Raw genomic sequence first — 26,535 nt, 5'->3', positions numbered from 1 at the left:
AGCAGATGGACGTGTACGGGTATGGACACAACTTCATAAATCCATGGACTCTGATTATCAGCAGGGGATTGTTGAAGCTGCTGGAGGCTCTGCAGTGGTGTGGGGCGTGTGCAGTTGAAGTGATACGGGACCCCTGATAGGTCTAGATACGACTCTGACCGGTGACACGTACGTAAGCATGCTGTCTGTGCACCTGCATCTATTCATATGTATTATGCATTCCGACGGACTTGGGCAATCCCAGCAGGACAGTGCGATACCCCACACGTCCAGAATTGCGACTGAGTGGCTACGGGAACACTCTTCTTAGTTTAAACACTTCCGCTGGCCTGCAGACTCCCCAGACATTAACATTATTGAATGAGCGTGTTATTGAAAAGAGATCTCCACCCCCTCATACTCTTGGGGATTTATGGACAGCCCTGCAGGCTTCATGGTGTCAGTTCTCTCCAGCACTAATGCTGACATTTGTCGAGTCCATGCCATGTCGTGTTGCGGCACTTCTGCGTGCTTGCGGGCGCCGTATACGATCTTAGGCTGGTGTACGAGTTTCTTTCACTCTTAGCTGCCCTGGCACATGTCAAAGGAATCAAATAACCAGATGAAAAATTTTACGTATATTAGAACCAAATTCAACGAACGAGAATAATTCTTATCTAATAAAGTGGATGAGTACGATTCTCATAGTGCATACTGTTCTATTCTGTGTAAATCTATATTTTGAGTTATTTGTTTCTATTGTACGAGTATTGCCAAGACAATGCCCATGTTGTGAGATGAGGAAGGCCAGTGCTCACTCTGTCTGCTTGCCGGGGGGTCTATCCGAGATGTGGAGGAGGCCCTGCCGGCGGCGATAGAGAGCACTGGGTGCACCCGACTGCAAATTGTTGCTCATGTCGGCATCAATGACTCCTGCAGTCTGGGTTCAGAGGTCATCCTGAGTTCATACAGGTGGTTGGCGGATTTGGTGAAGGCGGAAACCGTCCCTTGCGTGGTGGACTCTGGGCTAATTATTTGTAGTATCGTTACCAGAACCGATCGCGGTGCTCTGGTTTGGAGCCGAGTGGAAGGCTAAATCAGAGGCTCAGACGATTCTGCGGAGATCTAGGGTGCTAATTTCTCTACCTCCGCTATCGGGTGGAGAAACGTAGGGTCCCCCTGAATAGATCAGGAGTGCACTACACGCAGGAAGCGGCTACAACGGGAAGTGGAGTACGTGTGGAGTGCACATGTGGGTTTTTTAGGTTAGAGAATTCCCTCCCTAGGCCCGACAAGACGCCTCCTGAGACGCGACGAGGTAGTAGTAGGCAAAACGCAACAGCGAATGACAATATAAATGTGGTAATAGTAAACTGCAGGAGCGTCTATAAAAAGGTCCCAGAACTGCTTTCATTAATAAACGGTCATAATGCCCACATAGTACTAGGGACGGAAAGTTGGCTGAAAGCAGATGCAAACAGTAATGAAATTCTAAACTCAGATTGGAATGTTTACCGTAGAGACAGGCTGGACATTGAAGGGGGAGGCGTGTTTATAGCGATAGAAAGTATAATAGTATCGAAGGAAATTGACGGAGATCCAAAATGTGAAATAATTTGGGTGAAGGTCACGGTTAAAGCAGGTTCAGATATGGTAAATGGATGTCTCTATATGCCCCCTGGTTCAGCAGCTGTTGTAGCAGAGCACCTGAAGGAAAACCTGGAAAATATTTAGAATAGATTTCTCGAACATGTTATAGTTCTGGGTGGAGATTTTAGTTTACCAGATATAGACTGGAAGACTCAAACGTGTATAACGGGTGGCAGGGACAAAAAATCCAGTGAAATTTTTTTAAGTGCATTATCTAAAACTACCTTGAGCAGTTAAACAGAGAACCGACTCGTGGCGATAACATATTAGACCTTCTGGTGACAAACAGACCCGAACTATTTGAAACAGTTAACTCAGAACAGGGAATCAGCGATCATAAAGCGGTTACTGCATCGATGATTTCAGCCGTAAATAGAAATATTAAAAAAGGTAAGAAGATTTTTCTGTTTAGCAAAAGTGATAAAAAGCAGATTTCAGAGTACTTGATGGCTCAACACAAACGTTTTGTCTCAAGTACAGATAGTGTTGAGGATCAGTGGGCAAAGCTCAGAACCATCGTACAGTATGCATTAGATGAGTATGTGCCAAGCAAGATCGTAAGAGATGGAAAGGAGCCACCGTGGTACAACAACGGAGTTAGAAAACTGCTTCGGAAGCAAAGGGAACTTCACAGCAAACACAAACATAGTCAAAGCCTTGCAGACAAACAAAAATTCCGCGAAGCGAAATGTAGTGTGAGGAACACTATGCGAGAGGCGTTCAAGGAATTAGGAAGTGAAGTTATATGTACAGGCTTAGCAGAAAATCATAAGAAATTTTGGTCTTATGTCAAAGCGGTAGCTGGATCAAAACAAAATGTCCAGACACTCTGTGACCAAATTGGTACTGAAACAGAGGATGATAGACTAAAGGCCGAAATACTAAATGTGTTTTTCCAAAGCTGTTTCACAGAGGACGACGGGACTGTAGTTCCTTCTCTAGATTGTCGCACAGATGACAAAATGGTAGATGTCGAAATAGATGACAGAGGGATGGAAAAATAATTAAAATCGCTCAAAACAGGAAAGACCGCTGGACCTAATGGGATACCAGTTCTATTTTGCACAGAGTACGCGAAGGAACTTCCCCCCTTCTTGCAGCGGTGTACCGTAGGTCTCTAGAAGAGCGTAGTGTTCCAAAATGTTGGAAAAGAGCTCAGGTCATACCCGTTGTCAAGAAGGGGCATCGAACAGATGTGCTGAACTATAGACCTATATCTCTAACGTCGATCCGTTTGCAGAATTTTGGAACACGTATTATGTTCGAGTATAATGACTTTTCTGGAGACTAGAAATCTACTCTTTAGGAATCAGCATGGGTGTCGAAAAAGACGATCGTGTGAAACCCAGCGCGTCCTATTCGTCCACGAGACTCAGAGGGCCATAGGCACACATTCCGAGGCAGATGCCGTGTTTCTTGACTTCCGCAAGGCATTCGATACAGTTCCCCACAGTCGATTAATAAACAAAGTAAGAGCATATGGACTATCAGACCAATTGTGTGATTGGATTGAAGAGTTCCTAGATAACAGAACGCTGCATGTCATTCTCAATGGAGAGAAGTCTTCGGAAGTACGAGTGATTTCAGGTGTGCAGCAGGTGAGTGTCGTAGGACCGTTGCTATTCACAATATATATAAATGACCTTGTGGATAACATCGGAAGTTCACTGAGGCTTTTTGCAGATGATGCTGTAGTATACCGAAAGGTTGTAACAATGGAAAATTGTACCGAAATGCAAGAAGATCTGCAATGTATTGACGCATGGTGCAGGGAATGGCAATTGAATCTCAATGTAGACAAGTGTATGTGCTGCGAATACATAGAAAGAAAAATCCTTTATCATTTAGCTACAATATAACGGATCAGCAACTGGAAGCAGTTAGTTCCATAAATTATTTGGAAGTAGGCATTAGGAGTGATTTAAAATGGAATGACCATATAAAATTAATCGTTAGTAAAGCAGATGTGAGACTGAGATTCATTGGAAGAATCCTAAGGAAATGCAATCCAAAAACAAAGGAAGTAGGTTACAGTGCACTTGTTCGCCCACTGCTTAAATACTGCTCACCGGTGTGGGATCTGTACCAGATAGGGTTGATTGAAGAGATAGAGAAGATCCAACGGAGAGCAGCGCGCTTCGTTACAGGATGATTTAGTAATCGCGAAATGGTTACGGGGATGATAGATAAACTCCAGTGTAGGAGTCTGCAAGAGAGACGCTCAGTAGCTCGGTACGGGCTTTTGTTGAAGTTGCGAGAACATATATTCACCGAGGAGTAAAGCATTTGTTGCTCCCTCCTACGTATATCACGCGAAGAGACCATGAGGATAAAATCAGAGAGACTAGAGCCCACACAGAGGCATACCGACAATCTTTCTTTCCACGAACAATACGAAACTGGAATAGAAGGGAGAACCGATAGAGGTACTCAAAGTACCCTCCGCCACACACTGTCAGGTGGCTTGAGGAGTATGGATGTAGATGTAGATGATGCTTGGATGAATAAAAATAAATAAATAAATAAATCTGATGCTCCTGAGTGCCAGTCAGTGACGCAACAATCTAAAACTAGCCCAACAATCTGATATACACTGACGAAAAAAATATGTCACAGCACCAAGAACGAGTTGTGTGACACAAGTGAAAGTAGGTAGGCTTGTAGATCCTAAAGATGATGTATATTCCAATTTCGCGCCAATCGCATAGGAGTGGAGCGTGTACCGCCACAAGGAGAATGCCAATCAGATTTGCTTTAATAACACGTTGTAACGGTCGTGAACATTAATTACGTTTCAGATTGGACGTGCTGAGTTGATGTTAGTTTTTAATGCCTTTAAGGTGACAACACCTCACTGAGTTTGAATGAGGTCGTGTAGTAGGATTACGAGACGGTGGATGTTCCTTCAACGATATTGCAGAAAGATTTGGCAGGAACGTAGCCGCTGTATATGATTGCGCAAGAAGACCTGCTACGCGGCACTGCAGAGAGCGAAGCCCATTGTGCTCGGCGTCTGGCTTTAGAGCATCGTACTTCATCTGCAGCAGTAATCTGAGCAGCAGTTTGCACCACAGTATTACAAAGAACCATTATCGATCCGTGACTTGAAGGACATGTTCGACCCAGACGTCCTGTAACTAGTTCTACACTGGCCCAAACCATCGCCATTTATGACTTCAGTGGTGTCAAGCGAGAGTGTCAACCGAGAGATCACTGGTGGGCAGGATAGAGGTATGTTGTGTTTTCTGATGAAAGCTGGTTCTGCCTCGTTGCCAGTGATGGCCGTCTGTTGGTTAAGAGCAGGCCAGTTGAGCGCCTACAACCAATCTTCCTGCGTGCTACACACACTGGACCTACACCCCGAGTTATGGTCTGGAATTCGATTTCATATGACAGCAGGAGCATTCTCGTGGTTATCCCACGCACCCTGTATGCAAATTTGTATCTTAGTCGGTTGATTCGACGTGCTGTGCTGCCATTCATGAGTAGCATTCGAGATAGTATTTTCAGACAGTATACCATTGTCCAAATACCGCTGGTGTATGTAAACATGCTCTACACGGTGTTGACATGTTGCCTTGTCTTCCTCGATCTCCAAATCTGTCTCCGATCGAGCACATATCGGACATTATGGGGCAATAACTCCAGCGTCATCCACAAACAGCATTAACCGTACCTGTATTGACCGACCAAATGCTACGGGCGTGGAGCTTCAGTTCACCAACAGACATCCGGCACCTGTACAACACACTGTATGCTAGTAGCCATGCTTACGTTCAACAATCTGGCGGTGACACTTGTTATTGATGTACTCGCATCTTACATTTTCAATGTTTTATTTCACGATTACATTAACCTATGAACTTGCAATGTTAATCGCTTTAATATATTATCTTGGTATACGTATTACCTTAATTTCATTGAACTACATTAATTAGTTTTGGTGTTGCGTCTTTTTTAGCGTCAGTGTATAAGATTTTATTTTTGATTATTCTACTGGGACGTTCATTTTACAACTAATACTTAAATGGCGAGGACAACATACGGCACTCGGGTAAGATGGACTAAAAACTATGTTCGAAGTTTCATCGTATTTCTCAGAAAGTCTTCCATGTTGACTGTCGCTACTATGGACATTAGTCTTGATACACGAGGTATTACTCAACAAAACACGGTCGAAGCTTATCTCGCACTTACGTACTGCTTCCTCAAGTAGGTACCGTGTACGCTGCAGCGGATCTCACGTAGTCATATACACTATATGATCAAAAGATTCCGGACACCTCCAAAAATACACGTTTTTCATATTAGGCGGATTGTGCTGCCACCTACTGCCAGGTTCTCCATATCAGAAACCTCACTACTCATTGTACATCGTGAGAGAGTAGAATAGTTAGCTCCGCGGAACTCACAGACTTCGAACGTGGTCAGGTGATTGGGTGTCACTTGTGTCATACGTCTGTACGTGAGATTTCCACACTCCTAAACATCCCTAGGTCCACTATTTCCGATGTGATAGTGAAGTGGAAACGTGAAGGGACACGTACAGCACAAAAGCGTGCAGGCCGACCTCGTCGGTTGACTGACAGAGACCGCCGACAGTTGAAGAGGGTCGTAATGTGTAATAGGCAGACATCTACTCAGACCAACACACAGGAATTCCTAACTGCATCAGGATCCACTGCAAGTACTATGACAGTTAGGCGGGAGGTGAGAAAACTTCGATTTCATGGACGAGCGGCTGCTCATTAGTCACACATCACGCCGGTAAATATCAAACGACGCCTTAATTGGTGTAAGGAGCGTAAACATAGGACAATTGAACAGTGGCAACACGTTGCGTGGTGTGACGAATCACAGTACACAATGTGGCGATCCGATGGCAGGATACGGGTATGGCTATTGCCCGGTGACGTTATGTGCCAGGGTGTATAGTGCCCACAGTAAAATTCGGATTCGGTGGTGTTATGGTGTGGTCGTGTTTTTCATGGAGGTGGCTTGTAGCCCTTTTTGTTTTGCGTGGCACTATCACAGCACGGGCCTACATTGATATTTTAAGCCCTTCTTGCTTCCCACTGATGAAGAGCAATTCGGGAATGGCGACTGCATCTTTGAATACGATCGAGCACCTGTTTTTAGTGCACGGCCTATGGCGGAGTGGTTACACGTCAATAACATCCCTGTAATGGACTGGCCTGCACAGAGTCCTGACCTGAATCCTATAGAACAACTTTGGGATGTTTTGGAACGCCGACTTCGTGCCAGGCCTCACCGACCGACATCGATACCATTCCTCAGTACAGCACTCCATGAAGAATGGTCTCTCATTCCCCAAGAAACCTTCCAGCACCTGAATGAACATATGCCTGCGAGAGTGGAAGCTGTCATCAAGGCCAAGTGTGAGCCAACACCATACTGAATTCCAGCGATACCGATGGAGGGTGCCGCGAACTTGTAAGTCATTTTCAGCCAGGTGTCCGGATACACAATAGTGTTTATTGCCATAAATTCTATGCTAAAGCGGATTAAGGAAATAGCTTTATGAGTAAACTTTTAATAATCTCCTGTCGAAAACGGGTCTTCTTGAGAGCTCTCTAATGACGGCTGGGCAGGAAGAATAAAGATTGCTACTCTGTCGTGTGCTGTAATGCATCCCACACAAACAATATGTAAAGACAGAATGTAACGCTGCAAATGAAAAACTGGTTATCATGCTGTACATGGGTCAACTGCAGACAGACGTATGCCGCAGTCAACTGCAGGACCAGTTACCAAGGATTTACCCACCTTACAATAGCAGTCAGCTACAGCGAATGACCCACACGTATCATGAAATGAATTTCAAGAAACGTAGCTCTGAAAGAACATGAGAACAAATAGCAACATGTTCCAGAATTTTTTGTTGTAACAGACTGACAACTAAATTACCGACCTTACGTAGCTTTACAGGAAAACGACAGAAAGAATTGAAAGTTTACTACATTGATTTAGAGTAACCATTGAAGCGATGTGTCGATGCATCCCAAGTTGTCAGAGTACGTACTCTTAAAAAGTAGTAACCTCACATTGCAGCCCAAACAGACATGGCGCATGAAATGAAGTACTACTCTGGCTAAGAAAACAAACCATTCAATTGCCTGGTGCCAATTTCCAGTATAGCAGTATTCAATATATATTGTCCATTTCCGCTACAAAGTCAAATTTTTATCTTATACAGGCAATGAAGCGGATCCTGGAGCAAAATATTCAAATAATAGAAAACACAAGCTGAGACATATCTTACTCAACTGCTTCAGTTTGCTACTATATCGGTATGCCGGATTGCAAGATAAATAAATTCATCCCAGAAATCTTCCCGGTGAGCATGCCGGCTCAAGTCAGTTACAACCTGCGCCGCTGGCCGCGGTGGTCGTGCGGTTCTAGGCGCTCCAGACCGGAGCCGCGCTGCTGCTACGGTCGCAGGTTCGAATCCTGCCTCGGGCATGGATGTGTGTGATGTCCTTAGGTTAGTTAGGTTTAAGTAGTTCTAAGTTTAGGGGACTGATGACCTTAGCTGTTAAGTCCCATAGTGCTTAAGGCCATTTGTACCATTTTTGAACAACCTGCGCCGCATCGAACTACGCACGTGACGGAAAAGAGTACGGATGTTACGAGTTGACAAGAAATACCTATCAAGCGCTCTTCCACGTATCTGTTAAAGGACATTGAACCATCACTGTTACCAGCAAGATCAAACTTCCTGAAAATCCATATCACTTTATTTGTAATAAATTACGCCAAGCTACGCATAAAGAGCTGTATTGGAACCACTGAAGTGTAGTGTGCCTATCTGACGCACAACGAATTATGTCTACAATCACTCCTCAAAATATCTTAAACTTCCTCTTTAAATCAAGCTCCTTCACCCCCGCTATGTCAGGATAATTTTCTCCACTCACAAATAAATCAGATTCAGTTACCAACTCGGGTAACTGCGCATGTTTAACGCGACCGTTTCCGGGACGATGAGTAGTGTCGGCCCTGGATCGATTCGGCCCGGAGGATTAACGACGAGGGTTCGGTGTACTGAACAACCTCGATGTCGTTTTAGTTGATTTCCGACATCTCGCTAGGCGTGTACCTAGCTGGTTGCCACGTTACGCCTCATATACACGTAACGCAAACATTTCTAACGCTTTCTCATACTTGGACACATAACAGACTATATACAGACAGATTGGGGACTCTGCTGCTGTCCCGAGGGTGAATAGTAGACTCATGGCCTTAGCTGTATGGTCTCGCTGCACGCTTACTCAGCGTCAGCGTGAAATTCAGTAACCGTAAACAAATTTGTAGCGTACGCTACTGCCCTAAATACTTTGTTAACACTGTTAATTAAATCTCAGTTGGCAACAGTTTTCGATATTGAGAGTATGGGAAAAATCCTACAAATATTATAAAAATTGGTGTACATATATGTGTACGAGGCGTATTCGGTCCGATTAGGCGTGAAATGGAAACACTGTGAAATTCCTATGGAACTTTGCACAGATGTGTTGGGCAGTGCCTTTAGTGTGCCTGTCCATCGCTTCACGTCTCTCTTTTTAGTTCAGAGCCAAAAGTGATCACATAGAAATGCCTAAACTAACAGTGTCTCCCACCAAGTATGTGGATCTGATAAGAGATTTGGCCTGAAGCTGTGCAGCCCACATAACGTAAGTGTCACGCGTTTGCCTTTTCAAGCTGCGCTCGTAGCCGCGCGGTCTTGGGCGTCTTGTCACGGCCCGCGCTTCTCTCCCCATCGGAGGTTCGAGTCCTCCCTCGGGAAGGGGTATGTGTGTTGTCCTTAGCATAATGTAGTTTAAGGTAGATTAAATAGTGCGTAAGCTTAGGGACCGATGACCTCCGCAGTTTGGTCCCATAAGACCTTACCACAAATTTCCAATTTTTTCCTCTCTTCAGAGCAATTTTCAGCAGCATTTTGTATGGGCAATGAAGACGATCTTGCAGCGTTTTCGATGGAAAGTGTTTGATTACCCACAATACGGAACTTAACTGGCTGCCTCCGTTGTTCATCTGTACTCGCATGAACCGCTGACTACAAAGACAACATTTTGGCGCAAAATACGAAAGGAAGACCAGCGTACAGAAATGGCGGAAAGCACAGGCGGCTGCTTTCTATAACAAGGGTCCTGGAAAGTTTGTACAACACCACGAAAAATGTCTAAGTTGGAACGACGACTATTTAGAGAGGTATCTAGAAGGTGTGGCTAACTGTTGGAAATAACTTTTTTTTTATTTTCACTGTGGCATTTCTCTACCGATTGGACCTTACTTTCCGAACAGCCCTCCTATGTGTGTATGTATACAGCATCCCCTACTTATGCCTTAAGAAAACACTCCTGAGATTTTCATACTCGCTCGCTCGCTACGTGAAAATTAATAGTTCTATAAAAAGAACAGAACACAGCAGGGCAGATAATTTAAAGTAGTTAAATTTTTTAACGGTAAACGGTTCCTTCGGACGCAACGCTTTTATTGTTATTCAAGAGAAAACACGTTTCAAGGTCACCATTGTACGTATTCTTAGAGTAATTAGGAAACTACGGCCTGTAGCAAAAATGTCTCCCAGTTGCGAGCTAACATCCAAAAGATGTTCGGGCTGACATGCGGTTCCTCTTCGTCGAAAGGTACTGGCTCAAACTCGTCTAGACGCCTGTGAATTTCCCTATCTCGTGGCGAATCTTCGCTCTTTGTGGCACACGGTCCTGGATGACACGGTTCGTTTCATAACTCCTGAAGGCTGACTCCTTCCGCTATATACTTAAATTATAGCAAAAGTTTCGTTACCTCACTCACATCCGCTTCATAACATGTCATGAAGTAGTACCCAGATTTACAAGACACAAATTCATAACCGGCCGGTGTGGCCGTGCGGTTCTAGGCGCTTCAGTCTGGAACCGCGTGACCGCTACGGTCGTAGGTTCGAATCCTGCCTCGGGCATGGATGTGTGTGGTGTCCTTAGGTTAGTTAGGTTTAAGTAGTTCTAAGTTCTAGAGGACTGATGACCACAGATGTTAAGTCCCATAGTGCTCAGAGCCACAAATTCATAATACAATAACACAAATATCCTAAGCGACAGATCAATAGCGTAATTATTTGTAGTGGTGTTGATGTAGCATGCTTCAAATTTGAAGAAACTTAGAAATAATATAAATTATGAATTGCGGCATATTAATTAAATGCCAAGTAAAACTATACATTTATCAAAGTCGACTGTCTATTGAAATGTCGCGCTCACTTTCACAGAGCTTTTTCGTCACAACGAAGTCTCCAGCGGCGCTTCACAGATTCGGTGCCGAGTACCCCGCCAAAATTCTGTACAGTTCTGCATTTCATCGCCATCGCCGCGCGGGGTAGCCGCGCGATATAGGGCGTATTGTCACGGTCCGCGCGGCTGTCCCCGTCGGGGCTTCGAGTCCTCCCTCGGGCATGGGTGTGTGTGTCGTCCATAACGTCAGTCAGTTTAAGACAGATAAAGTAGTGTGTAAGCTTAGGGACCGATGCCTGAGCAGTTTGGTCCCATAAGACCTTACCACAAATTTCCAAATTTTCCATCACAATAGTTTTGCGGGAACAAATCTGTTGAAATTGGAATCGCGTGTAGAAACCAAAAAACAAACACTTTTCGAAAGCACCCAGGATCTGCACTGAACGCTTCCCCCAGTGGCCCAGTGGAATCGATACAAACAGATCTAAATTATACAGTAAACAATTGATTTAGAGCGTTTTCAAGATGCTCGTAAATTCTTCAAAGATTCTGACACGTTATTCAAGTCCCATTAGAGACATGCATCTCGTGACAGATTCCCAATCGACTTCATCGGCAAACTAATATTTTCTTTTAATTTAAATAACTCCCTTAGACTCAAAACTAACAACAAATATGAACAAATCTCACCTGTTGCTTAATTTCGTGCAGTGAAGCTGCTAGTCAAATCGATACTCCATACAACAATAAATTATTGTCCCAAAATATTCTCAGATAATTAGATAAACATACATCTGTCTTTCCAGGTAAGCATTATTAATTTTAATTTTCCAATGCACCCAAATCAGTGTGACCGTAACATTTAATTTGGAAATTACTACTAACATAAAACCATCCAAAACTTAAGTCTAACACATACATGCACATAAATAAATCCCTTACATACCCCCCAAAATTTAATTTATACGCATACTGTGCACTGATTTTTGACTTGATACCGTTCACCAAATAATTGAGTTCTCCGACCTCCTCGCACCCAAATGTGCGTCTAAACTAACTCTTTATAATCGCACAGACCTTGTCCCAACAAAATTCTTATGCGACGAAACAACAAACAAGCTCCAATAATTCTTGAAATAAAACATTGCGAACTATCCCTCCAAATAATAATATAATCTAAACACAGATGCACTTATTTATAAAGCTACTTTCCCCTTTCTCTTTGTACACTCTCAATCCTGTCCCATTTCTTTTCGCTCTAAACACTGTACCCTCAATGAATCATTCCCTATGTCTACTCCCTTCTCTTTCATCTCAGGAGCGCACATATTCTACTCACCCCTCAATTTCGTACTCGTCCCAAAATAATTAATTAAATGTTTCTTTCGCCCCAATTTCATTTTTTCTCCCTTCTAGACCTCTCACTATCTTAAACTTCTCTCGAGTCCACATATGAGGCAGTAAAAATCGTAATGTTCTACCGTACCATTGCAAATCACTTACAGTAAAATCACATTCCTCCATAAGATACCATTCTGTCCAAATATCACTTTCTATATTATAATCAAAATCACTGTATTCTCCCTTAAAACTGTGGACACTAGTAGCTGCATCATCATCATGAAATAAAGCATTACTTTTTACTTCCACGTCATTACAAACACCTTCACAAACAGCACATTCAACAGCTGCTGATACATCATACACCTCGGAACACAAAACCTCATTTACCTCCGTTAACAAATCAATAGAAGAACCGTTCATAGTTTCACCGTCCTCTGCCGTTACATCACCTAAATTGTAGTTACAGCGTCGTGCAATTTCATAATCAACAGTACCATTAAATTCCGGTACGTTTTAATTTAAACCTGAGTATAATACCATTTCCTTTCCTACACGCTCCTGCACCACATTAATTTCTGATCGCACATTAAATTCAGATCCACATTCATTCTCAAACAAACATTCACGATCCACAAATCCATCCAGAATTTCAGGTTCAACTCCATTAGTAGAAAGATATGCACAGATTTCCTCCTCGGGAGTATAAATACCAGCAGCTTCAACTTTTGTAACTTCAGCACACAAAACATCATTACTACCTGCCTTCAAAAATAATTCACCAATATCCACCGGTACACACAGAAATTCGTCAACAGTTGACGAGACTAAAGCTACGCCGCTCTCATTAACCACCTTAACCACTTTCGCGGTCACGATATCACCTGAAACATCATCACGTTCATTACTATAAAAGTTACCGCTGGTTAGGACCTCTTTAGAATTTTCTATACTATCTAACTCCACCAAATTCAGTTCCACCTCAGCCTCCTTTTGGCACATAGAAACTTTCACTGTATTAACATTCACCACTCTTTCGTCTCACATTCATAAAACACATTATTTAGCCATAAATCGTCATCATCGCCTTTATCGTTATCTTTCATTATCTTAGGATTACGCCTTTTACATACGATCTGATTTGAAAATTTGTCTCTCTTACTAATTTCATTTCAAAATTTTGACACCTTTCTGCCGATTTATTTGACACCTATCACATTTCCGTTTACTCGCGTCCTAATCATCGCCGGTTTATTTTGCCATCTCAGGACGTGAGATACGGCGCAACTTAGTTTCCCGATCTTCCATTACGCTAGTTCATCTCGCCACGATCCGGTCCCTGAGATTTATGTTCTTGGTATCCGTTCCCATTACCCCTTTGATATGTTCCTGTTACCATTTCCCCTATATTAACCGCTGTTTGGATTCAGTAGACAACTTCCCGGATGTCTTTATATTAGTTCCTCGGACTGTACTTATGATTTCCACTCTGAAAACTATTTGTCTGCTTGCTTTGCGGTTTAAATTCCAACGCCCGTTCTAATATTTCTATAAAGTCCAAATATTCGTCTATCGAGTTGCTAGGACTGTGCACTATATCCTATTGCAAATTTTTCAGTAACAGCCTTTTCAACGACGTAATTTCAGGAAGCACTCCCAATGGACGTTTCACATGCATTAATTTCGCAAGTTAACGTTTACAAAATTCTCGCTTCGACCCGTTCCCGTTTTTGAGTGTTGACTCGTTCAGAGAGTCATTTTGGAGTCGCGTTTGCTTCGCTTCACACCAGAACTTATACAGGAAACTGCTTTCAAATAATTCGTAGGTAGTGAATGTATCACTGTGTATATTTGCCCACGATTGCGGCTCACCTTCCAAATGTCTTTTCACTAATTTTATCTTCTCTTTGTCTGACATTTCCCTTATAAAACCATCCCTGCATGCTGCTATAAAATTTACTGGGTGATACTTCCCTTCGTCTCCTGAACATTTGACCGTTTTCGAGTTCATCCGCAGAACACTGTAGAGGTTTGATGTGCTGCTAACGAATTCAATTCGCTTTTTATTTCATTTATTTGCTTCTTAAGTTCACCATTTTCAGTTTCAACGCCAGATTCTACTTGCTTATTTATTTTATCTACTTCTTTCTCCCCTTTACCTATTCGAACGGATAAGTTGCAAATAGCATCTATCGTCTCAGGCGTTAGACCATCTTGCCAACTCATACAATTTATTACGTTTCCCCCCAGATCTGCCCGCAACTTCTCCACATTATCGCTGAAATTTTTCTCCGCTTGATCTACCTTAGAGTCAAGTATCTCAACTTCATCAGAAATTTTGTCCATTTCATCCCGAATGGTTTTTAATTTTCCGTCTATAAATTCCTCAATTCCACTAGCAATTTTACCTACTTGGTCTTTCACAACCGAAGCTATATCGAATCGAACGGAATCAGTTTTTAAATTTGCGCCACCCATATTGGTTTTAATAGAATCAGTTTTGGATCCCAGTCCTCTTCCCATTTGCATTAATTGCGACGTCATGTCTCCCCCAAATTGATCTCCCTTGCCTGATTTTAGACTATTTACACTACTAAATTCACCGCCGATCACGTTCTCCCGCTCCGGCTTCGGGTTAAGCGGCTCGCTAGTATTTTCGGACCCACAGAAACTGGCCGACTGCTTAATATTAGCGACGTCTATTATTGGCGATATAACTACAGAATCATATATAATCTCGCTATCACAGCATGTACTTAACTTTGTCGTGCTGGATCCTTCTGCCATTGTATTGCTGCCGATGTTGCAGTTGAAGCCGACGCTGAAGATCTCGTAGCCTCTGCTGCTGTACTGCAACCGTCGCTACGCGATGAATCGCAGTTGAAGATGTCGCTGCAGGCTGGAACCAAAATTAATAGCTCATAACCCCCACGCAAACTGTCTAAACTACCACAGACTTGGGACCTCGCTCACAGAATGCCGTTAGCTGTGAGAATTACAATAGCATTTCCACAACTAATAAAGAAACCTAATATTCAGTTCTGAACCGACCTCACATTTAACTTTAGTGAGAGGTCCTGCCTATAGAAGTTCAGATAATACTTTTGGAAACACTTTGAAGAATTCAAATCCAATTCAAAAACTTTCCGTACTTCATATTCCGCAACTAACTCTTTCCAAAATACCATCCCGGACGAGCCCCTAATTGCGAGCTAACATCCCAAAGATGTTCGGCCTCACATACGGTTCCTATTCGTCCACATATTGCGGCATGGCGGTTTTCTTTCTCGTTACGTCGTTGCCACTGTGCAGGTTGCAAATTAAAATTCACCTACCTCAGAACGACGTCTGCTCGATGTCCCTGCACTCGTCAACGCAGATACTTTTACAGATGATGTAAAAGCATCGTTGATAGAAAACACCATCTAATATCTACAACTACTGAGGCAGGGCAATTATAGTTACTTAAGAAAGTTCTCTAGGAAAACTGTCATTCAATTTTATCGGGCAGTAAGAAAATGGATTGGCTTCTGGAAAATAATGTCCGAAATTAAAAAATAAAAAAAAATATTTTTTCCTTGATAGCCAAAAAAAAGTAATATTCAGTCCACATTTTACTATTAGTTATTTTCTTCCAGTTCACAACTCATACACACATTTCACCTGCACAGCAGCCAGAAATCTGTCCAAACCCGACCCGAATTAAAGAACGTTTTCACATTCTTTAACTCCACCACCAATTTAAGTTAATACATTAGGTCCTTTTTGTAGATTTCTAACAAAGAAACTGCTCCCCAAAAATGCTCAGTGGTTAAGTACTGAAACTGGCCAATATCTCATACGCGAATATCTGTCCAACAGATTTAGTCAAAATCTCTGAAATTTCGCCAAGAAGTCCTCAACAGAAACTGCTATCGACTTAGCTCACCAATATTTCAATCACTAAGAAATTCTTCATCTTACACATTATTTTGACTGGCACTATTAACATGATCATCCGTGTTCAAAGCTGGTGAGCGACCCCCTTCTTGCACCCTCACTCCCAGTATAACTATCATGTAATGAGCGGGAACCGTCTCAATTCTGATTTGCTGACCATACTCGCTGCCAATCAGAATGGTCGCTCATCATCATACTCGCGCCAAAACTGCCCTGCATCATTCCTTATACACATGCAAATATTAAAGTAATGTTTAATAAACGAAAACGAAATAATTCTGGAAATATTCTTTAGATACAGATTTTACTGCTGCTGACTTTCTGGCTGACCTGTTACAATAGCAAGCACCCCTAGACATACGTTACCAGCAAAGTGAGTAAATAACGTAGGATCAGTTTCCCACGACAGGCTTGTGTTTCTCTTGCAAGTTACTTAAGACGGTATATAAAGCATCATAGGAATTAAACGAATGTCCAACATACACACTATCATTTACTCACATTTACTCTCACAACCATATAAGACACAAATAAAAACTTTGTCTGATTTTTATATTACGAAAACTTAAAGTAATTAAATTTTTAATATGAAAATCTCAGTTAATTAATTATGCACTCTGAGGTTTCGGTTAATGCTTTCGAATTATACCAAAAGATGAACTATCATATTTCGTAACTGAATTTGTTCCCTAAGTATTGGTTTTATACTTTTCAGTAATTTTTTTTATCTCCGAAACTATGATAGTTAAAATGTTCAAATTTTTATACTATCTTCTCCTGAATAACAAAAGGTAGTGTACCGATTTTTAAAATGTTTGAATAGTATTTAATATCATTCATTTAGGTTCATGTAGGTGGTGAATGTACGTGTCCAGTAAGAGACCTTGAATTGCTTTCCCACGGCAGGCAGGGACAGATGCTTGTGTGTCTCTCGGTTAGGCCGCTAGATGTCTGCCCCCGAAGTTACATGCAACAAGATATCCTAAAACAAACGTTCGCTCGGAAAAACTTGCGACGCTACACACCCCCTAAGAACCTAAAATTTCTTTTAATTGCTTTTTATAGTTCTTAATGCGTCCAGAAGTTCAATCTGTAATTACCACGACACTACTTATCAAATATTATTGGTTAAAAATATTCTTATCCTGCTACTCGCTCCTGTGAACGGGAACGCGTTTTGCAGATCTTGGTGTTACTCGCGTCCATCTAGAAAAGTTTTTACTGAGTTTAACGAAGGCGATATTGGCCTGATGTATTCGACGATGCCCTTTGGCTACTCTGACTAAGTGATCCTTCGAAGAAATACCAAATTAAGATAACCTGAAGATGCCCGAATAAGGAAAAAAAAAGTTGAAAACTAAAAAACTAAAATTGCAACCAAGACGGTTTCTAGCCAATACTGTTAAGCACTGGTTTGCTGTATTCCACATAGGCATTGGAAGAATTTCTACTGCTTATTAAACTCTGTTTTTCCGCAATTAACCAAATATTTAAACTTCATGACAGTATTATATACAATTACATTGAATATCAAAGGCTAGCACTGAATAGCATTCAATCAAATTAATTCAGAGAAAATTTCCATCTTTCTCCAAAATCACATTTTTCTCAAAATTAAATTACCATAATATTTTCATTGAACTTTTCTTGATATTATAATCTTCTCTGAACAAAGTTCTTAATCTTTCACTTTGACTTTAAGCAAAAATAGTAATTTTATGAAGTCGCTTCAACAACATCAAAAAATTTACTTACATGCAATTTAGGCACTGTGTAGGGTGTCCTTTCCTGAACTTTAACAGAATATATTCACTTCGAGAAGGGGGTCGTAGTTTTACCTAACATTTCTCTGGCAACACGTTGGGATAACTGCCTCCAATGAATAAAATAGGTTCGGATCACTTCTAATCAACACTTACATATAGGTGAAATCATGGCCCCTCACTGGGCTACATAAATGGTTCAAATGGCTCTGAGCACTATGGGACTTAACATCTGAGGATATCAGTCCCCTAGAACTTAGAACAACTTAAACCTAACTAATCTAAAGACATCACACACATCCAAACCCGAGGCAGAATTCGAACCTTGTACCATAGCGGTCGCGCGGTTCCAGACTGAAGCGCCTAGAAGCGCACGGCCACATCTGCCGGCTGGGCTACATAATTCCAGCTCTTAGTTACAGATTGGATTTCTCTCTGTCTTGTATCGGGTTCTGTACAGTTTTTCCATAATTGAAAACTACAGTACGTCTAAGTATTCATGCTTAATATATACATCCTAACCTAACACACATGTATACTTTAGTCAGCAATTACTGCTCTCAAATTCTGAACAAAGAGCTCCATAAAAATTTTTTCGAAAACATTACTGTTCTTTTAGAATTTACTTGTCTCATTTACACAAAGCTTTTTTCTGAGACAAATTCATAGTTCACCAATACTCAACATCTCATATATAGTAGTTACATTCAGTATTAATCATCTCAGTAAAAAGTGAATTAACTGTCCCTCAAAACGTAAACAGTACCCAATATTGGCACTCGTACTGAAATCTTTTTTTCCAACATCTGTTTTAATCATTAAGCAGGTACTGTTGCAAATCCTGCTGACTCCCAAAAAACACTCTTTCTTAACTCTCTCTCAGCAAACCAAATTTACTGCTTGCCTTCACACAAATAAACTATTGTACACAAAGAACAAAATACAACATCATAAAGCATCCTGGAAAGTTATCTCCACCATCATTTGCGGCTCTGAAAAACATCATTACACAATACGTAAAGAAATGAAAAATTATTGAGCACTGACAATCATTCAGTTCGCCTCCTGCAGTCCTGCAGCTCCTTCTATATACTTCTTTCATAAAGAGAAAAACAGTTTTATAAAATCACTGAAATATTACTCACATCTTACATAATACAATGTACAAAGAACATCTATTCCATAGAAAAGTCCTTATAAAAATCTCTGAAAAATATCTTTTCTATCCTCTGTGGCTTTAGCAACGTCCTCACATTTACCTTATATACAGAAATAGCCATATTGTGGTAACAGATTAAAAATCCTTTACGCCAGCTTCTGTGGCTTCCAGCAATACACCTTAGACACACCTTTTATAAAGTATATAAATTATTGACAAATACTGCCAAGCGTCCTTGTATAAGAAATTCGAACATAACTGATGCCACCTCAGTGGCTCAGCACTTCTTGTACAGAATATTCAAGAAAAATAGAAAAAGTCCTTATAGTAAATTACTGAAACCACTGGCCAATTACTGTGGCTCTTCATGACACATAACTGAAGCTAACTCCAGGCAACTTCTGTGGCTCTCAAAACACCTCTAACACCAGTCAGTTACTGTGGTTCTTCATCATCTCATGTTAAAATTACATAATATGTATACAGTACATACAAAACAGGTCCTTATAGTAAAACATTAAGCCCGACTCATTCCAACTTACGGGGCTCTGCAACACATCTCATTCATTATATTCAAGAAAACATACATTACTGACAATACTAAATACACTTTCGTCCATCTCTCTGTGGCTTTCAAATCATCTCATTTATCTTTATGTTAGGTTTGGTCAGTATCTTAGTCCACTATTAGAATTAATGTGTCAATGTAAGTTTGTGCTGTTTGGTTGGAAAACCGCTCTGCTGATCACCTAAGCCAAGGATAGGAGGGAGGAGCATTGTTGCCGCAATGTTCACATCGCTCAACAGCCCATTGGTAGTGCTGAGTGACAATACAGAGTCACCTACGTCAAGGATAAGAGGGAGGAGCAATATTGCCTCAGTCATCTCTTTTAATTTCAACAAGTCGGTAACTAGATGGTACTGTCATGGGTCCATGCAAGGGTCTGCACAAGAATGGGAAGACCACCTAAGGACGCTGTTAATGGTTTAGCAAAGAAACATTACTAGAAAGCGGTTCTGCTTATTTCTCACGCCAGGAAAAAAAGAGGGAAGCATTGTTGCTGCAATGTTCACATCACACAACAAGTCCGTAACCTGCTAGTAGTGCTGAATGGCAATATAAGGAATTGCAATCGATAGATAGAAAAGTGTGCCTTCGCCACTCCCAAAGTTGGGAAGCAAGGACGCATAGATTAAAGATACAGATTGGCGACCGGTTTACGAAAACGAAAAGTGAAGGATTAAACCGATCAGTGGGGCACTCTGCGGGCGCTAACCTCAACGTGCAAGACACACGGCCCTGGAGGAAAAAGACAAGACGGAGAATAGGGTAATAATCTGGTCTAGTACTAAGGTTTCAGACTTCTTCCTGAATGTGTATCTTTAAATCAATAATGTTTCTTAATCCAAAAAGTTAATGTAAATTCACATACTCCAGTCTGTAGGCATTAGTTTGCGGTTTCTCTGTAACTCTAAAGCGTCCTACATACTAATCTGCAAATTTCTTAGTTTCAGCCGTAAATTTCATAGATTTTTCCTTAGTCTTTACTAGCACCAGATAACCAGTCTGAACGCTCGTGGGACTAGCTCTCGCATCATGTCTCCTTTTTCTTTCCAACGCCTTTTTCTAGAATTGATACGAGCTGCCTTCTTCTTTTCTTCCATAGCTAATTTTGTGATTTTAGGGAATTCTACTATATCAAATAGGACGTTGTTAGGTCTAATCCCTCCCATTAATTCAACTGGAGCAAAACATGCGGCTTTGTTTTTTAAATTATTAGTTACTTCCTCAAAGTACCCCAAATAATTAGCCCCCGCTGAGTGCTTTTTATGACAGTATGTCCTACAGAGGCGGCTAAGTTCTTTCTTGATACTTTCCCTGTGGAAAATAGGCCGAAATTTTGATGTGCTCTATGTTCTTATTTTTTACTTAAATATTCTTTAAAACACTTAGATATGAACCGTGGACCATTGTGGACCATTATCTGACAGAATAGCTTTTGGCGCCCCAATATTGACAAAATAACGTTTCTCTAGTTTACTTACAATTACCTTAGAGTTACCCTTCTTAAACGGATAAAATATCACATATTTAGTAAATCCATCTAACAGTACGAATACATGCTCCCAACCTCCCCTTGAAACTGGTAGCGGGCTGAAAAGATCTATTGCTCCTAGATCTAGTTTGTGTTGGAGTTCCACAGAGCACATCTGTACTTGTATAATTCTATTAATAGCTCGTACGTTTAGACACCAGTCACAGTATTCCAGCCTCTTCTGCACTCTGCGCCACTTGTTGTCAAATATTACAAATTCACTTAGCTTGGCAATGCATTTATGTGATCCTTAATGCCCATATTTATTATGTACAAAATCAATTAACAAAATAACATGTTGTTCAGGGAGGGATACAAATACGCCAATTCTCGTTAGTGTTCTTTCTCCTCCTAAGAAGAATATATTTGTAAACTTGGAATTATTCTGCTAGCTTATGAAAATCGGGATGACCTATTCTACTTTTCACCAATTTAAGATTATCATCCTGATTTTGTTCTCGTCTAAGGTTCTTACATATGCGTTTAATCGGTCCCTCTTCCTGGAGTTGAAATACTGCGATCAATATTTCATCGCAATACCTGTTCGTTACATGATCCAACCCCTGCTCTTTATTCTTTACACTTCTGGATAGCGCATCTGCCACTACGTTTTCAGCACCCTTTATATACTGCATCTCATAGCCAAATTGTTGCAAATACATAGACCACCTTCTCAGTCTACCATGTTTGAGCTGACAAGTATTTAAATAAGTTAAAGCACTATGGTTCGTAAAAATCAACACTTTATGTCCTAACAGGTATTGCTCAAACTTTTGCAAACCGAAAATAACCGCTAGAACTTACAGCTCAGAGATGCTATAATTTTTCTCCGCTTGTTGTAACGATCGACTTGCAAATGCAATTGTTTTGTGGACCTGTTCTTCTCCAATCATCTCTATGTGAAACAATTCTACCCCCAGACCGTAACCACAGGCGTCTGATCCTAAACAAATAGGTTCTGAAAAGTCAGGATGATTCAAAATCTGGCTGTTCACTAGTGCATCCTGAAGTTTTTCAAAAGTGGTTTCACATTCCAGGGTCCACTAATAGGAAACGTTTTTTTCAACAATTTCCTTGAACAAGGATCACTAAATAATTGCCCTGCCACAAATTTGCGATAAAATCCAAACAAACCGAATATTCCTTTTAGTTCCTTACATGTGGCTGGTGCTGCATAGTCCCTAATAGCATTTATCTTACTTGGATCGGGCATAATTCCTTCCCCACTTACTATATGTCCCAGGAATTTAATTTCTTTTTGACAAATTCTGTCTTTTCTAACTTCAATTTCATCCCTCCTGTTTTAATAGCATTTAACACATTGTCTAACAACAAACAGTGCTCTTCCCAAGTCCACTATTACGTCCACGTAAACAGTAATTCGCCTCAATAACTGAGACCTAAAACGTGAGACATAGCCTTGACAAATGCACAAACACTGATATTTAACCTAAAAGGCACAACCTTATACTGGTAACATCGTCCTTCAAACAAGAACGCTGTATACTTTCTCGATTCCTTAGCCAGAGGTAGATTCACGTATCCACACGTAACATCCATAGAAGTAAAAAAAAATGTAGCCCCTTTAAAATTCTGTAATAGTTCTTCAGCGTTTACTGGCCTGTCACTCTTTGGTAAAACAATCTTATTCAACTCCCTAGCGTCTAAAACCAGCCTAATTGAGTAGTCCTTTATAGGTACAACAACCAGTGGGCTATTGCATACACCAACAGCCTTTTCAATTATCCCCCAATCACGGATTTTCTGAATAAGGTCTCGAACAACTTCCTTATGCACTTCTGGAACTGCAAATGGTTTTTTGAAAAAATGTGCATCTTCTTTAACAGTTAAGTAGCATTCGTATTTCCTTTTGTATTTCAGTTAATTCTGTAAGTTCCTCTAATTTCTCCTCGATCCTAATTCTGACACTCTCTAGCTCAGAAGGATCCACTTTCTCCCTTTTACCATACTCATTATAGCCTTCGATCAATGTAGCCGCCCTAGAGTATCGTATAGGAATGTCACTTTGTTCTTCGTTTACACTCTGACTTTTTCCAATGAATAGCTTTACTGTATGGATAAATGATGATGGCGTCCTCTTGGGTAAAATGTTTCGGAGGTAAAATATTCCCCCATTCGGATATCCGGGCGGGGACTACTCAGGAGGACGTCGTTATGAGGAGAAAGAAAACTGGCATTCTACGGATCGGAGCGTGAAATGTCAGATCCCTTAATCGGGCAGGTAGGTTAGAAAATTTAAAAAGGGAAATGGATAGGTTAAAGTTGGATATAGTGGGAATTAGTGAAGTTCGGTGGCAGGAGGAACAAGACTTTTGGTGATGTGAACACAGGGTTATAAATACAAAATCAAATAGGGGTAATGCAGGAGTAGGTTTAATAATGAATAAAACAATAGGAATGCGGGTAAGCTACTACAAACAGCACAGCGAACGCATTGTTGTGGCCAAGGTAGACACGAAGCCCACGCCTACTACAGTAGTACAAGTCTATATGCCAACTAGCTCTGCAGATGACGAAGAAATTGAAGAAATGTATGATGAAATAAAAGAAATTATTCAGATAGTGAAGGGAGACGAAAATTTGATAGTCATGGGTGACTGGAATTCGGTAGTAGGAAAAGGTAGAGAAGGAAACGTAGTAGGTGAATATCGACTGGGGGTAAGAAATGAAAGAGGAAGCCGCCTGGTGGAATTTTGTACAAAGCACAACTTAATCATAGCTAACACTTGGTTCAAGAATCATAAAAGAAAATTGTATACATGGAAGAAGCCTGGAGATACTGACAGGTTTCAGATAGTTTATATAATGGTAAGACAGAGATTTAGGAACCGGGTTTTAAATTGTAAGACATTTCCAGGGGTAGATGTGGACTCTGACCACAATCTATTGGTTATGAAATGTAGATTAAAACTGAAGAAACTGCAAAAAGGTGGGAATTTAAGGAGATGGGACCTGGATAAACTGACTAAACCAGAGGTTGTACAGAGTTTCAGGGAGAGCATAAGGGAACAATTAACAATAATGGGGGAAAGAAATACAGTAGAAGAAGAATGGGTAGCTTTGAGGGATGAAGTAGTGAAGGCAGCAGAGGATCAAGTAGGTTAAAAGACGAGGGCTAGCAGAAATCCTTGGGTAACAGAAGAAATATTGAATTTAATAGATGAAGGAAGAAATTATAAAAATGTAGTAAATGAAGCAGGCAAAAAAGAATACAAACGTCTCAAAAATGAGATCGACAGGAAGTGCAAAATGGCTAAGCAGGTATGGCTAGAGGACAAATGTAAGGATGTAGAGGCTTATCTCACTTGGGGTAAGATAGATACTGCCTACAGGAAAATTAGAGACCTTTGGAGAAATGAGAACCACTTGTATGAATATCAAGAGCTCAGATGGAAACCCAGTTCTAAGCAAAGAAGGGAAAGCAGAAAGGTGGAAGGATTATATAGAGGGTCTATACAAGGGCGATGTACTTGAGGACAATATTATGGAAATGGAAGACGATGTAGATGAAGATGAAATGGTAGATGTGATACTGCGTGAAGAGTTTGACAGAGCACTGCAAGACCTGAGTCGAACAAGGCCCCCGGAGTAGACAACATTCCATTAGAACTACTGATTTTATATTGTCTCCTTTCATCAATTAAATTCAATATTTCTTCTGCTAACCAAGGATTTCTGTTCGCCCTCGCCTTTTTACCTACTTGATCGTCTGCTGCCTTCACTACTTCATCTCTCAGAGCTACCCATTCTTCTTCTACTGTATTTCTTTCCACCATTCCTGTCAATTGTTCCCTTATGCTCTCCCTGAAACTCTCTACAACCTCTGGTTCTTTCCGTTTATCCAGTTCCCATCTCCTTAGATTCCCACCTTTTTGCAGTTTCTTCAGTTTCAATCTGCTGTTCATAACCAATAGATTGTGGTCAGAATCCACATCTGCCCCTGGAAATGTCTTACAATTTAAAACCTGGTTCCTAAATCTCTGTCTTACCAGTATATAATCTATCTGATACCTTTTAGTATCTCCAGGATTCTTCCAGGTATACAACCTTCTTTTATGATTCTTGAACCAAGTGTTAGTTATGAATAAGTTATGCTCTGTGCAAAATTCTACAAGGCGTCTTCCTCTTTCATTATTTCCCCCCAATCCATATTCACCTAGTATGTTTCCTTGTCTCCCTTTTCCTACTGACGAATTCCAGTCACCCATGACTATTAAATTTTCGTCTCCCTTCACTACCTGAATAATTTCTTTTATCTCGTCATACATTTCATCTATTTCTTCATCATCTGCAGAGCTAGTTGGCATATAAACTTGTACTACTGTAGTACGCATGGGCTTTGTGTCTATCCTGGCCACAATAATGCGTTCACTATGCTGTTTGTAGTAACTAACCCGCACTCCTATTTTTTTATTCATTATTAAACCTACTCCTGCATTACCCCTATTTGATTTTGTATTTATAACCCTGTAATCACCTGACCAAAAGTCTTGTTCCTCCTGCCACCGAACTTCTCTAATTCGCATTATATCTAACTTTAACCTATCCATTTCCCTTTTGAAATTTTCTAACCTACCTGCTCGATTAAGGGATCTGACATTCCACGCTCCGATCCGTAGAACGCCAGTTTTCTTTGTCCTGATAACGACGTCCTCTTGAGTAGTCACGGCCCGGAGATCCGAATGGGGGACTATTTTACCTCCGGAATATTTTACCCAAGAGGACGCCATCATCATTTAATCATACAGTAAAACCGCATGTCCTCGGGAAAAATTACGGCTGTAGTTTCCCCTTGCTTTCAGCCGTTTGCAGTACCAGCACAGCAAGGCCGTTTTGGTTAATGTTACAAGGCCAGATCAGTCCATCATCCAGACTATTGCCCCTGCAACTACTGAAAAAGCTGCTGCCCCTCTTCAGGAACCACATGTTTGTCTTTCCTCTCAACAGATACCCCTCCGTTGTGGTTGCACTTACGGTACGGCCATCTGTATCGCTGAGGCACGCAAGCCTCCCCACCAACGGCAAGGTCCATGGTTCACGGGGGGGGATATAAGATGAACATCAACAATAAGCAAAACGAAGATAATGGAATGCAGTCGAATGAAGTCGGGTGATGCTGAGGGAAATAGATTAGGAAATGAGACACTTAAGGCAGTAAAGGAGTTTTGCTATTTGGGGAGCAAAATAACTGATGATGGTCGAAGTAGAGAGGATATCAAATGTAGACTGCCAATGGGAAGGAAAGCGTTTCTGAAGAAGAGAAATTTTTTGACATCGAGTATAGATTTATGTGTCAGGAAGTGGTTTCTGAAAGTATAAGTATGGAGTGTAGCCAT

Source organism: Schistocerca piceifrons, chromosome X (assembly GCF_021461385.2).
Source record: "Schistocerca piceifrons isolate TAMUIC-IGC-003096 chromosome X, iqSchPice1.1, whole genome shotgun sequence".
Taxonomy (NCBI): domain Eukaryota; kingdom Metazoa; phylum Arthropoda; class Insecta; order Orthoptera; family Acrididae; genus Schistocerca; species Schistocerca piceifrons.
The sequence above is the reverse complement of the archived record's forward strand: the minus strand, read 5'-3'. Positions refer to the sequence as shown.